Source organism: Anas acuta, chromosome 2, assembly GCF_963932015.1.
Source record: "Anas acuta chromosome 2, bAnaAcu1.1, whole genome shotgun sequence".
In the NCBI taxonomy this organism is placed as follows: domain Eukaryota; kingdom Metazoa; phylum Chordata; class Aves; order Anseriformes; family Anatidae; genus Anas; species Anas acuta.
Window position 1 is genome coordinate 33,170,196 of NC_088980.1, and position 15,619 is coordinate 33,185,814.

The 15,619-nt window shown below is 36.3% G+C and overlaps 1 long non-coding RNA gene across 1 annotated transcript; it reads left to right on the top strand.

The window, feature by feature from the left end:
• Window positions 1-203: 203 nt before the first annotated feature.
• LOC137851692 (uncharacterized) lies at window positions 204-8,422 on the top strand. Its single transcript, XR_011093364.1, has 3 exons — window positions 204-302; window positions 6,440-6,542; window positions 8,299-8,422. It is a non-coding gene; the product is annotated as an uncharacterized lncRNA (long non-coding RNA).
• The last annotated feature ends 7,197 nt before the right edge of the window (window positions 8,423-15,619 follow it).

Below are 15,619 nucleotides of genomic sequence, written 5' to 3' on the forward strand. Positions count from 1 at the left end.
CCGTGATGAGTTAGGAATTAGAGGTTTGAACTCTACCTTGGCTTTTGGGGGCGGATTTTCAGTGCCTGGAAAATGCCTAATGTCATACTGAACTGTAACAAAAGCATAAGCCTGCTAGATGGGTTTCCCCATCCTTGCTCACGGGAAGCACCTGGGTCACAACCTCTTGGACTCCATCTCCAGCACCTGAAGGACCAGCAGGTATTTGGGAATAATCAAGGTGGATTTTCCAGCTGCAACTTTCACCCGACCAACCTTGTCTTCTTCTACAACATGACTTATATTGGTTATATGGATGAGAGGTGAGTGTGGATGTAGTACAAGCTTAACTGCAGGAGGGCCTTCTGATACCATCTCTCATAGATTTCCTACCTAAAAGATGAGGGGGTGCAGGCTGGAAAAGTAGACTGAGGAGTAGTCTGAGAGTTTGCTAGTGCACTGGATAGTTTTTGAACTATGTAGATATTTTCCTTAGCTCTTTTAATTTCTTCTTCTACTCTTTCTGCCAGATAGGGCTACACTGTTATGTTAAGTCTTCATTAAAAAAAATTAAAAACTTACAAATAAAAACTGCTTCTTCACAACATCCAAATTACTTAGCTTCAGAAATGTCTTTTCAGAAGAACTGGATATTTGTGGTCAGTAACATACAATAATAATACTATGTTACCGAGGAAAGTAAAACTAGAAATATGTTAAAAACTATTTATCATTAGAGACATTTCTTTGGCTATTTTTCAAATCATCTGAGAAAAGTAATCCATTTTTATTGATATCTTAAATATATATATATATATTTACACACCTATGTAAAAGTTTTTGGAGTGAAAGGAAGAGGACAAGAAATCTGCAGGTACTATCAAAATTCTGTTTTAAAGACATGAAAAGATTAAAAGGAATTACTGTTGCTTTCTGTCAAGAAAGAAATTGATTAATTGCAGGTTTTATCATCATGAAGAACTTCAGGAAGTGTAGCTCATTACTTACATTTCAAAGGTAGCAAAAGTTCTAGGAGGACTTGCAGAAGACAAGGTTTTGTCAACCTTGTGAGGAAGATGTGGAGGGTGGAAGAGATGTGCTTAGAGGATGTGAATGTGCTCTGTCTGATGTTTGAATCAGACACAGGTTTGTCTTTTACTTAGGTATTTTCAGAATTTCCTTTGCTTGCAGTTAAGGAAATATTTACAGAAGAGAGAGCAGGGGAAGGAGTGTTAGTATGAGTAGAGGATGGCTGTGATCAGACAAACTCAACATTTTCTTATAAGTAATGTACATATGTGTGTGTATTAGTAGTGGAAGAGCAAAGTTGTACATAGGGTTCTCCTCAGTGAAGGGGGAACGAGGGCTTTGCTTGCTTTGCCATTATGTTTTATTTATTTATTTATTTATTTTTAATTTAATATACCGATGTACAGAAGTACACAGGTGTCTGCACAGAGGCAGACAGAGAGGGGGAACAGCTGACATTACAGCTTATGCTCATTTGAATGTCTGGCTCCTGAGTCCCTCACTATTGCTGCTGAGAACACAAAAGTCTCACCATTTTAATCAATTTCAATTTCAAATTTAATCAATTTAGTTAATTAATCAATCAAAAAAAATATATTAGCACTATTTCAATCAGTCTTGCTTAAGACCTGTCTGCATGGGAAAGTTAGCATGAAATATGTAAGACTTTGGGTTTCAACTGGAAAACATAGCCTGCTTATAGCAACTTTCATTTAACTTCAATATTATTTTTTTTCCAGGATTTTAGGCATCTCTTTTTCTGGAACTAGACCATGCTAAAATTTAAAAAATCTGTGAGGATATATATTTTATTGAATGTGAGACACAAATTCTCACTGTTTACTCTCTTACCTGACCAAAAATCAGACTGTGTCAAAATAAAAACAAATCAAAAGGAATCTACTCCATTGCTCAGGTACAAGTGGGACTACCCTGTAAGATTTTGCATTTAGATTCTGCATGTTGTGAATGAAGTCGCATAGCTTTGTTTTGTACTGTACCTACAATGTACAGCATACAACAAATTCCTCTCTATTTTTAGATCACTTGTTCCTAAGATAAGGATTTTTTTTTCAGAATCTTTTTTAGGTCTTCCAATATTAAAATATTAAGAAGATATCTAATTTGCAGAGATTAATGATGCAGAAGTGTAGGACCAATGGTACATTTTCAAATATTTGTATTTTATTATTTTAGTTAGTGTGCTAAATAACTAAATGAACTACAGTACTTAACAGGGAAATTTCATTTCACTGAAACACCTGTCAACATATTCTACATGATTTAAACCAGATGTTCAGTAACTTGCATGAAAAGTTAAGTATGATGAATTATATTGTTCTCTAAGTTCTTGTCTACTGGAAAGAAAGATATGCAAAATTTTTGGAGGTTACTAACATACAAGGAGTAAAACATGCTTACCAATACCAAGTAGCCTTGACACTGAGTAAAGTTTGCCATCCAGATGCTGGGAAAAAAAAAAAAAAAGAGACTAGTGATTTCCAGTTGCATTCTGAAAATTGAAACATTTACCCATTAATCACTCCTTGGAAATGCAAATAATGGGGTTTGAGTCTTTCACTGTCTTACATCCAAGACTTCAGTTCATACTTTCCCCCTTTAGGTCTAGCCCAAATATGTTAACATGAATAAATAGATTCATATAAAAGTCACTTACACCAGTGTGTTGCTTATGACATTAGCTGTCAAGAACATGGAAAGTCAACAATGTATTTCAATTTGAAGGGATTGTTAATTTTTTCCTTTACAGAATGTTTCTTTTGTAAACAGTAATATCAGGCAATATATATGCATTAACATTTATTTAAACCGTTCTATATCTAACATACATTAGTACATATTCCTAGTTTTTACATCTTTAATGTTTTACAGAAGAAGTGATGACACATTTTTCAATGTGGTTTTGACCGAATATGTTTGGGTTAAAGTTAGATTTCATATGAATATAAGCACACACAGAGCCTTGGCACAGTTAATTTAAGGTATGCATGTATAAAAGGAGGAGTGGAAAAGTTCAGCACAACACAGCGTATTGTTCTCTGATTTATCAAACCAAACATTGTGTAATTGATTAAAGGGAGTTCATTTTTCAGCATGTAGGCAAGGATTTTAGAATTGTTAAATTCCACACTTTTTTTCTTTCTGTAGGTAGAAAGGGGGTAAGGACATTATTACTGCATGGTCTGTCAGGTTTTCAGCTTTGCGTGAACCACTTGTTAAATTGATCGAGTACGATATTCCCTCTGTTTCCATGGGAGAGTCTGCTGCTGTCTAAGCCCAGGTTGGCATCTCAGCAAAGCCACGGCTCCATGCACTCACTCAGTGACATTACTAGTTCTGTGCTTCGCACTGTTTAGAAACCCTGGCACCAAACATACGCTGCTGTCAGCTACCCAGAGGCAGCCTATCTCCTTTGTGGGTAAATTGTGGCATGGATAAAGAGATCATTGAGAAGAACTGCAGCCAGGTTTTGAAGAGGAGGTTTCCCACCTCGACCACACCACTGCTCATCATCCCTGCACACTCCGGCACGGCACACTGGGGCTGGTGAGAGGCTGAGCCACTTGCACCTGCAGCCTCTGGCCAGCCAAAGGCAAGGTCAGCCCAAACACTTCCACACAGTAGGCATTAAGGAGACTGGCAAAAAGCATATTAATTGGATGAAATACATGTATTGCAAGCACACGCCTAGAGCCACTGCTGACCCTCAGTTAATAACTGTGCCATTAGAGTGTGGAGGCACTGAGGAGCTCTGCAGCAGTTGTGCTAGGTCTAGGTAAGTATTTAGTATGCATTGCATTTATGTTGGTCATACTGAACGTAAGCTTCCATGAGCAGTCTCATCACAGGCCTCTACACTGCTATCTAGAGTCTCCTAACCTCCTAGTGTCTCTTAGAGTTTGGAAGTCTGCTTGTATCAAATTTAATTTACAATACCTCTATAGACAGTGCTAACAAGTCATTATACTTCTATTTAAGCTTCTGCTCCTCTCTCACCCTTCTGGATGCCATGTGCATAACAGACTAATCATTAAAATACAGAAGATAAAACCTCTGTGAGGGGCTAGTGTCATAAAACTCTGGGACCCCATTGCCATCCATGAAATGAATTATCTGCACAGATAAACAGTGTTGTCACATACACAGCTACACTCTCTCATTAGCAAAGCTTCTCCAGTAGCCCAAATGTACATTATCTATGAAGCATATCAGCAAAGCTGCTTGGAACTGACTCACAGACAAATCTTGCAGTGAATCTGAAAGGGATCTCAAAGTTCAATTTCAGGCTGGGGATGTACTAAATGGAAAGGATTCCAGGTGATCCAGCAGAGATTTTATGATTTTAAAGCCTCCCACAGTTGTATTTCTAAAGTAAAAAATTTGACTTGTGATCTGTACAACACATAAAATACTTAATACATACTCTGTTTTTTTTTAAGGCATCTCATAAATTTATTGCAGTCTTATGGCATACCATTCAGATTGATTTATGGGGCACAGCTCAGATTTCTTATAGCTGAATTACCAAGCACAAACCAGGTACACCATCCCATTAAAAATGAATTTACTATCGGAACTGCACATTGAAAGTTAAATAATGGCTTGATTTTCAAGCTGAAACTGAAATATTTGCTTTTCTGTCAACTAATCCAAAACAGTCTATGAATAATTGCATTACCTTTGCTTTCAAAATGTTATTTATTTTCACTGAAGGTCATAGTCTTTGGGGAAAAAATACAGAATAATGAGCATTACTTTACATACTCTGACCTGCAGTGTCACCATTGTCACACCTTTGCACTGAAGGGTATGTCTATCTTGGAGGAAGAATTCAGTTAAGCTGTTGTTTTTTAAAAGGTCTATTTATTTTATTGTAAGGGAACTTTTATATAGGTATACACACAGAAACATGAATAGCTGTGATTCACATGAACTGCAAAGTGCAAAGTCACAAAATAGTTCTGGAACAACAAAATCTAGAAAAAAAAGTTCTTAGTCCCAGAGCATGACATCACAAGTTATGTTTAGCTCACATTTCACAAGAAGTAATATGTTAGTAAATGTCCTAAAGGATAAGTAAAAAAAAATAAAAAATAAAAAAAAAAGAGGTTTGCTTTTTCATATTCTTTTTTTCCACCTGTCCAGCTTAGTATCATAAATTCAACTGTACAGACCTTTAAGGGAGAGATAAATGATCACAACAGAATGTGAAATGTTATAAGAATGCCCTAGTGTAGCTATTTCTCAATGTTTATGTTCTGCAACCTACAAGGACAAAAGCAAATACCCTAGAACAGTGAAAATGTAGGATCCCAGGCTGTTCAGCCAGTACAGACCTCATTTTTATTTCTAAAATTTTCTGAATGTTAACTTTATAATACATTTATGACTGAAGAAAACTTTGAAGGAAAGTTCTATATAATATTTTTCATCAGATGATATGGAAACTTTGCTTAATATTTACATAATGTACCAGAGGTGATAAAATAAGAAACTATTGGTTATGGATGCATACTGACTGGAGGAGTGGGGGGGAGGGGGGGAGAGAGAGAGAGAGAGAGAGAGAGAGAAAGAAAGAACTTAAATAAACTCATCTCCTTCCCATTCTCATTTATTAGCAACTATTTATTTGATGAAACATCATGAAAATAATTCAGATTTTTTTTTTTTATCAATGCTGCAAGTTGTTGCAGATTATTTTATCAATCTTGCCCAACATACTTGTTCATCAAGGAATCTCTTGTGAACTGAAAATGAGTCCCTCACCTTCACACAGGGTCATGAAGCCTTGGAAGACCAGAGAAACTCATTATGTGGTTCTATTTACTATAGGCAATATGTATTAATGCAGGCAATATATATTTTGGTTTAGTTTTCCCTTGCAGACTGTCTCCTTTATCCCATTTTTAATCACAGAGGTTCATTTATCCCTATATGACACATACTCCAGTTCCATAAACTCCTATATCACTTTCAAGCACACGATGCCTGTTGACAGCTTACAAAATGGAGTAGGTGCTGGCTGAATGCAAGAGGACAAGTTGCCTCCCCACTTTGGTGCAACACAGCTGAATTATACTGAAACTGCACAGAGCCGTTAATCAGGTGAGTGGCATCCTTGCCACTTCTTGCTGGATTCTGCTGGCCTTTGGATGAAGTGCTTACGCTTCACAGAAGTACTTGTTTGAGTCTGCTTTTTTTCCCCTTTTAATTGGCATACATTCATCTGAGGCCTAAACCACCTAGCTGGTGTAAGAGGATGCTCTGTGTATAGAAAAAAAATAATCTGCACACTATGTGTGGAAAGAACAAGTTTAATTTCTGTGGGTTTTGTCTTATTTGGAAGAATCATATTAAAAATATGCAGAATCAGCATTGCTTGTTCAAACCATGACTATTCTTCATGCAGGTTTTCCTCATTTTGTTTCTGGAGTGGTCCTGTTCAGCTGTGCATTTGGAGAGCATTCTGGATTACTCATGTTGTGGTAGACATTCTGCAGTTCTACTGCCAGGTATTCTGTTGCCAGAAAGAAATTTTATCTAATCACCTTCCTAGTGCAGGCCCTGGGATATGATTTGTTCTAGGGAATCAGGACATTGTGTTTGGAAGGAAACCATGCAAACAGAGGCCAAAAGCTGAAAGATTTTAGTGATAAAAGACTAGGAAAGAGTGAGTTACTAGACAATGGACTCCATAAAATGACACATCTGTCTCTATCTACAAGTGATACAGCATACAAAAGAACATTTATAAAAAGTGTAAGTGCTATGTACTTGCAGAGTACTGACTGCTTCTACCTCATTGATTTATTATAGCATTTGACAGTAGTTTCCCAGTAATGGATCATAGCTGCTTCATAGCTGCTAATAATAATTTTAAACTGCAATTGGAATGAAAACAAGACTTCTTCTCTTTAATCTGGTATGTGTGACATGTTACAGTAGATGTGATTTACTACTCATGTTGTGAATTACCATGATTGGCCAGTATTGGTGCAGTATGTGCTATAAAAACATACACAGAAGTAAACTATTTCATTCCCTCCCTTCTAGCTTTCCAGCTGTGCTGACAAGTAACTTTTATATGTTCTTACTCTTTTAAGAAATACTAATTGCTTGATTTTTGTTTTCTGAGCAATTAATTATATTAAATAATTAAAGAAAAAAAAAGGCAAGGAAAAAAAAAGATTTTACAATGCAAGGTGCATCAGCACTTAAAATTCCTGACAGTTTAGGCCATACAAATTGTTATTGCACATTCTTCTCTAGTTATAAAACACCTCATATACACAAAAATTTTAAATGGCTCTTTCATAATACTTAACAATAGCTAAACTCATTTAATTGGTGAACTTGACCAGTTCAGGTTTCGTGGGGAAAGTTGTTTCTGGGGCCCACAGAATCAAGTTTTCACCAGAACAAATTGTCAGTCAGTGGACTCAAGCAAGTAATGTGAGATAATCAGTGAGAAGGGTCATGGACCACACCAATCACCATGCAAACAAAGGGTTGATTCATGCTCTATTTTCTCAACTTCTCTTTCCAAAACTTGCACAAATACTGAGGAGGAAATCTCAAAGAACAACTAGTAGGAGAGGAGAAAAATGGATTCCATGTTCAAAATTCAGTGGAGTAGCCTGTTTTCACATGTCCAAAGCTAAACAAACAACCAAAAAAAAAAAAAAAAAAGAGTAATGTTTTCAGGTATTTCATCTCATCTTTCTACCTACCACCAACATAGCTATATATTCTTCCTGAAAGAAACTATAAAATAAGTTGGTCTCAATTTGAGGAGATAGACAGAGTTTCTGGGGTTCTTTCAAGGAGAGATTTAATACATACTTTAACATGATTCCTGTTACTTTGAACAGTTTAGTGTTCTTAGAATAGGAAGCATACTCACCATGTATACTCAAAAAGAGGTAGTAAGTTCATTTCAGAATTATATACAGAAATATTCATCCCAGATCTCAGCCTGTGAGATCCCATGAGCCTGTAACATTCTTACTTTTTAAATTTTCTGTTTGCTTACGATGAGAAGGAGGGTCAATTTAGGCAAAGCTGATGGCAGCAGAGATTAGCAAAGGAGAACAGACACAGAATTATGGACCAGAATTTATATTGAGAAAATGAAGAAAAACAGACTGCCTTTGGTGATTAATGTGAGATACAGTTGAGCTGTACAAGAAAGAGAATATTTCATCACTCATCTTTTTCCTGGTATCATTTTGGTAGCTATTTTCCTAAATGGGTTCATCTTTTCTGCAGGTTCCAGCTCATTTTCAGAGGAACAGCCAAGTACTCCACATGGTCAGCACTGACACAACTCAGTTTTATATACACAGCCACCACTCATGTGAGAAAGAGCTCACATATTTGGGGATATGCTAGGTATCCGTTCTTTTACGTATCTTGTTTGTTGGTTTAAAAATAAGTGAGGTAACAGTCTGTAATAGGGGGTGTGGGGAGAAAATAATTACATTACTGCTCGAATCTCTCTTGCTTGCAATATGAGAGGGAGAGTTACCCTGTTTTCTTTGCTTAATTATCCAATTGTACTTTGAACTCTCATTTCATGCACTTGCAGAACAGATCCACACTTTCTCTGTTCTAATTTCTAATTGCTTTTTTGACTAGTTTTCCTTATGTGCAATTCATATCTTATGAAGCATTTTTGGGTGGAGAGAAACTGTACAACAGAGCCTATGTACAACCAATGAGAAATGAGCCATATGATCCCCTAAATTACTAATTCTGCTTATTAAGTAGAAAAGCAGAAATAGTAGTGATCCTGCTTTGCATGAAAGAATGTTTCTTTCTGCTTTAATTTCTTCTTGAAGTCAAACAAATGGTCTTTTCCTGTAATCCTGATTCAGTCATTAGAGTGGCAGGTGATTTTTTTCCAGGACCATGGAGAGTGCTTCCATTAGCCCTGAGGGGCATCCCTCCAGTCCCTGCGTGTGGCAGAAAGCATTTAAAGTAAATATGTATTTGCAAAGAAAAAGTCATATGTATGTGTATGTATGTGTACATGCATGTGCATGTTGAAGCTGAAGCTGCTAAGCTGAAGACTAGATGAATGTGCAAGTGATTTATGTGTGAAATTCCCCTCAAGGAAATCTTTTATTTTTCTGGTTCTGTATACATTCCACACTTCTTGTAAGTTGTTCTTTGTCTGCAATGAAAAACGGTTTGCTTAAGGAGATTTTGATGGACATGTCAGTTTGTATGGATTTTTTGAAGTGGTATCCTGAAATAGGACTTTTAAATCTTTTGATAGCAGAAAAATAACTGAGTCCTCCTCTCCTCACACTGCATAGAAACACCTTGCCAGCCATTTACCTTTTCTTGTATCGCTTACATCTCTCATGTTTCTTGTAGCAACAGCAGCAATTGCACACAGACACAATTTTGCAGAAAGTGTAATGTGTTTTTATCTGGCAGCTACACTTGGCAGGCCTCTCTTAAGAGCCTTAGTAACTCTGTACATCCCATATGAAAACTTTTGTTTAAAAATCTGTTAGTACAAAAAAATGTATTTATATATATATATATATATATATATATATATAAAATGCGTATATGACTCTCAATTCTATTCCATTTTGGGAGGTATTTTTCTCAAGCAGTTTTCCTGATAGTGGTTTTCATAAGTAGTTGCAAAAATCTCTATACTGAAATAACATGATAAAGTCTTACAAACAGCATGAGTGTGTGTTAACATGCATGTTCAGCAATGTACAATCAGTTTTAAGTTGAAAAATATATTTCAGATCACTTTACATCTCACTGATCAATTGTGAAGATTAACTTTGAGAGCTTGTGTTTCCTGCTTTTCAGTGGGTTATGAGAATAAACTGTACAGAGCCAATGCACAGTGCAATTCCTTTCAATACATTCTCATAAAAGAGATTGTAGTTATAAAGAGAAAGTTATAAGGAGAGACAAGTTCAAGAGCTGTTGTCTTCTCTTCTTTAACTGCCAAGTTTCTCGAATGCTTAGTTGGCTTTTTATCTCATACATGCCAGACAATTTATATTCCAGCAGACAAGATTCTTAAAGAAAAAGCACTTTGAGCAGAATATAATCAATTTACTAGTTAGGTGTCAAATAGTTGACTATTGAGACACAGGGAAAATACTAATTCCGAAAAAATGTAACAAGCAAAAGTGTAACTAAAAAAAAAAAAAAAAGACAAATTTGAAAAAAAAAAATCTCCTTGTGTGTGTCTAACATATAAAAATACATTTGAAAACATAATATATGAATCAATTGGTATGTGGGTGGAGGATGGATAAGATGATCACTTTACATCTGTTCAACCATTACAAAATAGTATAATCATAGAATGGTTTGGGTTGGAAGGGACTTTAAAGATCATCTAGTTCGAACCCCCTGCCATGGGCAGGGACACCTCCCACTGGATGAGGTTGCTCAAAGCCTCATCCAATCTGGCTTTAAACACTTCCAGAGATGGGGCATCCCTGTGCCTCACCACCCTCAGGGTAAAGAATTTCTTTCTAATATCTAATATACCTACTTTATTTTAGTTTAAAGCCATTATACCTTCTCCTATCACTGCACCCTCTGACACCCCCTGACCCTCCTCCCAGCTTTTTCCCCTTTAGGTACTGGAAGGCTCCTAGAAGGTCTCCCTGGAGGCTTCTTTTCTCCAGACTGAACAACCCCAATTCCCTCAGCCTGTCTTTGTAGGAGAGGTGCTCCAGCCCTTTGATCATCATCATGGCCCTCCTCTGGACTCACATTTTCATGTCCTTCTTGTGTGGGATGGGGGGGCGGAGCTGAATTCAGTACACCCTTCACTTGCTGGACATACTTCCTTTGATCCAACCCAGGATACAATTGGCTTTCTGGGCTGAAAGCTCACATTGCTGACTCATCCTGTCTGTAGGAACTTCACCAGACTGCCACAGCTTCTCAAAAATAGTGGCTTAGCACCTACATCCACCAGTTCCCTCAGGACATTCCTCCTTTATGATTCTCTGTGTATGAGAGTGGACACGTCCATGCATAAAACATTCTTCTCAAATCAGGATAAGACATGACAGGCATTTAATTACAGGTTTCTAGTGATTTGAAAGAGAAGGTGTAAAACTGGACTCTAAGGGCAGCTGCAGAAAAGATTTTTTTTTTTCAAAAAAAAAAAAAAAAGAAAATAGAATATTTCATAGTTAAAAAAAATAAAATAAAATCTGAAAAAGTTCTAAAAGAACACCTGAAATTCCAGATCTTTTTCTAGGCTCTTGAGCAAAAAGGTCTTTGTAGTTGCTGGCATTAAAGAAATGCTATACAGCTTGAGCAAACCTAATGCCTCTATTCAAGGCTGTCTCAAAAGGATGAAACTAACTAAAAGATTAGTTGGAATCTGAGTTTTATACCAGAAATTCATGAGTAACAGGATTCCCTTTAATAGTAAATGCTATTTAATATTATTGATGTGGGTGTTACAGTATGCAAAAGCATGTCACCTCCTTGAAGAGCTCTGTAATTCCTTTAGCAAGATGACTGTAAAGAAGTCTTCTCCCTCTTTGATAACTGGTCTCAGCTCAGAGAGAAGGCACAGATATTTTTTTTTCCCCTGTAAAGGCAGTTTACATAGAAGAGAGCACAAAGGACCTGTCTTCTTTCCCTCCTACAGAAGCTTGATTTAACATATACATTCATAAATAATCTTTCTTTTTCAGAGTTTTTGACTCAGCTTTACTTATTTGGTATTTTCATGCATAATTCTGAGCAAGCAGCCCACCAATCCCCTTTTGCTGGGACTTCTTTGACTTCTAGGGATTTATATTTATCTCTGTGCTATATAGGATTATCCCCCAAAACATACTTTTTGAGTCAGCTGTCCCAGAAAACAATAATAAGATATATTAAAAGCTGTGTAAAATGTTGTTACTGATTTCAGGGAGCAAATACATCTGTATAAATCAATATGACGATGCCTTGGACTCAGTAGCCATGTAGCTCACAGAGGACTAGAGCTTTCAAAAATGAAAATGAACCTGCAATTTTTTTTCTCTTTCTCTCGATTCCTGAATATTGGTTAACTCTGGGACTTGTTCAGACTGTAAATGAAATATCTGTTCTGGGACAACTGAAACATGACAGGAAAATACACACTTTGTTATTCAGAATTTTTGTATATGGTGAACAGATGCATACTTCTACTTATCTTTGTAGTTATTCTGCTTTTGTGCTACTTTCAAGAACCCTCAGATTCTGGAAACAGTTGCTTGATAGTAAATAATATATTTAATTCATTTTTTTCTCTCTTAGTTTTTTAATATAAATTCTCCTATTAATTCAATTTTTTTTGTTGTTGTGTGTTTGTTTTTTTTCTTTAAAATATCTACAAAACCAATCTGACTCTCCTCTGTCAAACTAAGACCTGTTTAAAATATAACCATTTTTCTACTTAGCAGATGTAAACTTTCTCACTAGTCACTTCTTTGTATTTCCATGTCATTCTGAGCAAACAGTATTTGCAAGTTGTCAGTACTGCCTACAGTATCTCCCACTTTTCTTTTTAAATATTTTGGTATCATAGTCATGCATCTGAGAAAAACAACACCTGTTGCTAATGTACAGTACAGGACAGGTTTGCAGCTTTCAGCATATGTATGTGCACACGCAAACCTGAACAGGCAGAATTTGTCTCTCTGCTTTGCAAACAAAACCACAGGATGGAGTTCCCGTTCTGAGCATCTGGTTCTCCTCAAATACTGGCTTTCCTGCCTGTGAAGAGCAGACAGCAAAAAACTTTGGGAATCCTTTTGAATGCTTCAAAATGTAATTTTCCCTTGGGACTGTAAGAGGCGAAAAAATAAATAAATTGTACTTTGAACTAGGTTCAACACAAGCATAAAGACTAGTCTTTGCTAGAGAGCTTCAAAAATTGTTTTCCTTTTCTTCTGCATTTTAATTTACTTCTTCTCCAACACTCCCTCTCACTCTCCCTGTAAATATCTTTTTTTTCTTTTTTTTTTTCTTTTTTCTTTTTTTTTTTTCTCTGAAACTCCATAGTATAGTCATTTTCTTCATGTATGTTCCCTTACTGTGGGGTATAATTGAAGTAATCCTCTTGTCACCAATTAAAACTTCCTACTTAGTGGGGAATTTGGTGGGTACTTAGCCAGAAGAACACATTTTGTCAACAGCCCATTACATTTCCACATAGATACCAGCTCGCTGACATGGCATCTTGAATATCAACCTTATTCTTACATTTATTATCTACTATCTACTAGACTGAAACAGAATTTTAACCTTTTCATGTGAATAAAATACAGGCCACAGCCTCCAGTAGAAATGGTTTTGTGAAAAATGTTTTACTAAATGTCATAACAAGGAAAGATTGTTCTGTGGCTAACACACTGTACTGGCTACCAAAAACAATTAAAACATTATTCCAGCATTTTCTCTTTCCACATATACACAACCCATTATTCAGTCACCTCACATTTTGACTTTTAGTTGCCACCTGTTACTGTGGAGACAGATTTTTAATCCTGTGGATTCCTAATGTAGAACAGAAAATAAGCACTACCTTTACTTATCATCAACATTTCAACAAAATTGCCAGTACAATCATATGTGGGAATTAGATCTCTTCTTTCCTCTCCATGTTTAAAAATAAAAATATTTAAATGAGTATGTGCATTATATTAGTCTCTAAAGCTCAAAATTTTGATGAAGCTCTTTCAACCAGAGTGCAGTTTATGTCCATTTGAAACTGTAGCCTGACATATACACAAGAAAGGGACATCTGACTTTTTCTTCATTCCTGGCATGTGTTAGTTCACCATTCTCATACATTTCCACCCTGTTCACTGTTACTATTTTGATGTTCTGCCTTCAACCTTGTCTCATGATCTTGCCTCAAAGTGACATTCCCAGGCTGACCATACTCTGCCAATATCTGCAGAGTATCCAACCTTACCTTCAGATCTGTTTGCTCAGTTCCTTGCCATCTTGTGTAACTACTTGTTTTCCAGATGTCCTTTGAGAAGTTCCTCTTCCAAAAGCTGTAAAAAGAAACTCATTGCATGTCTAGAAAAAAGCCTTCTTCTGCTCATCTCTCTCTGACTAACCATGAAATGGCTCATACAAACAACACTGTGGCTCCTCAGAAACAGGTGTTGAGACAGATGAGATTACTGCAGAATTCCCTTCTAGTCCTACTATATCATGTTTCTGTATTTTAAAGTTATCAGACATTAACAAAATACATTTATCAAGTAATAGTCCTTTGTGAGTATATATATTAAGAACCTGCATTCTTCTGCACCAAAGGACACTGCTTCCAGGAAGGTGCAGATCCAGCTCGGGAAAGTAAGATTGCTGGTACTAATTCAGTGGTGATCTTCTATTTTATGAAATAGCAATCAAAAATGACTCTTATACTAAACCTTAAAAACAACAACAACCACAAAAAAAAAAAAAAAAAAAAAACTTCAGCAGACTTTCTCAGTATGGACCAATTTAAAGCACATTGTAAAAGTTTTTGTCTACAGGAAAAAAAAATACAACATCAGCCAAAACCTTGTTTTCAATTCAATTTAAATGTTAATACTATTAAGAATGGCAAAGTAAATATTATTAAAAATGCTAAAATATAAACTAAATAGAAAACAAGACAAATCAAAAAGATGCTATAAAGGCATCTATAAGAGCTTATCATATAAGGTGCCTATCCTATAAAGGCATCATATAAGAGGCTATAAAGATGCATCCAGGTGTAATAAATGGCTCAGTCTTCAAAATAGGACTATGATCAAAGTTTACAATTTATTAAAGGAATAGAGGTAAGCAAACAGCACTGGGTGCGCCGGGAGTCTCTGCTCCACCAAGACACACACCAGGTACATCAAGCAGCTGATTTTTATGCTCCTAGGCTAATACATATTCATTACTACTTCTAAAAAAAAAAAAAAAAAACAACAAAAAACAAACAAACAAACAGTGTTATTATAATTAGTTTCCGGAATCCAAACCGTCCTAGTGGAGCATGCGTATCAGTCTCCAGTGGTCCCTCTGGGGGTCTCTAGGGGTCTCTCATGCTAAAGGCTCATAGTCTTCCTCCCTCTTGTCCTTCTCCTTTGTCCAACTTGGCTGTATGTCGGAGACTTGTGCAGCGTCCCCTGCAAGCTTTGTCTTTTAGTTGTTCTTCAGCTCTCCCTGTCTCCTTAATCTCCTGGCCAGATATCAGACACTTGCATAGTGTCCCATGCAATAGTCATAATAGGTAGCAGTTATTCTGAACCCCCCCCCAGATATCAGAGCCTTAAAGGAAAAGCCTGCAAATACATTTCCCTTCAAGCTCTTTATTGACATGAATTGCTAAAACATTCCTTTGCAAGATACAAGAACTATATACATTAACCACTATGTTTTTCTTAGACTTGTGGTTATACAAGGATATATAAGACATAAGGTCACATTCATCATACCATGCAGCCCTAGCATTGTTCCATACTGACACAAATCAGATGAACATATTTCACACAGGGGAAATTCAAATTAAGTAGTCATACGTTTTTAGAGAAAAAGGGCACTTATGTACAATCCT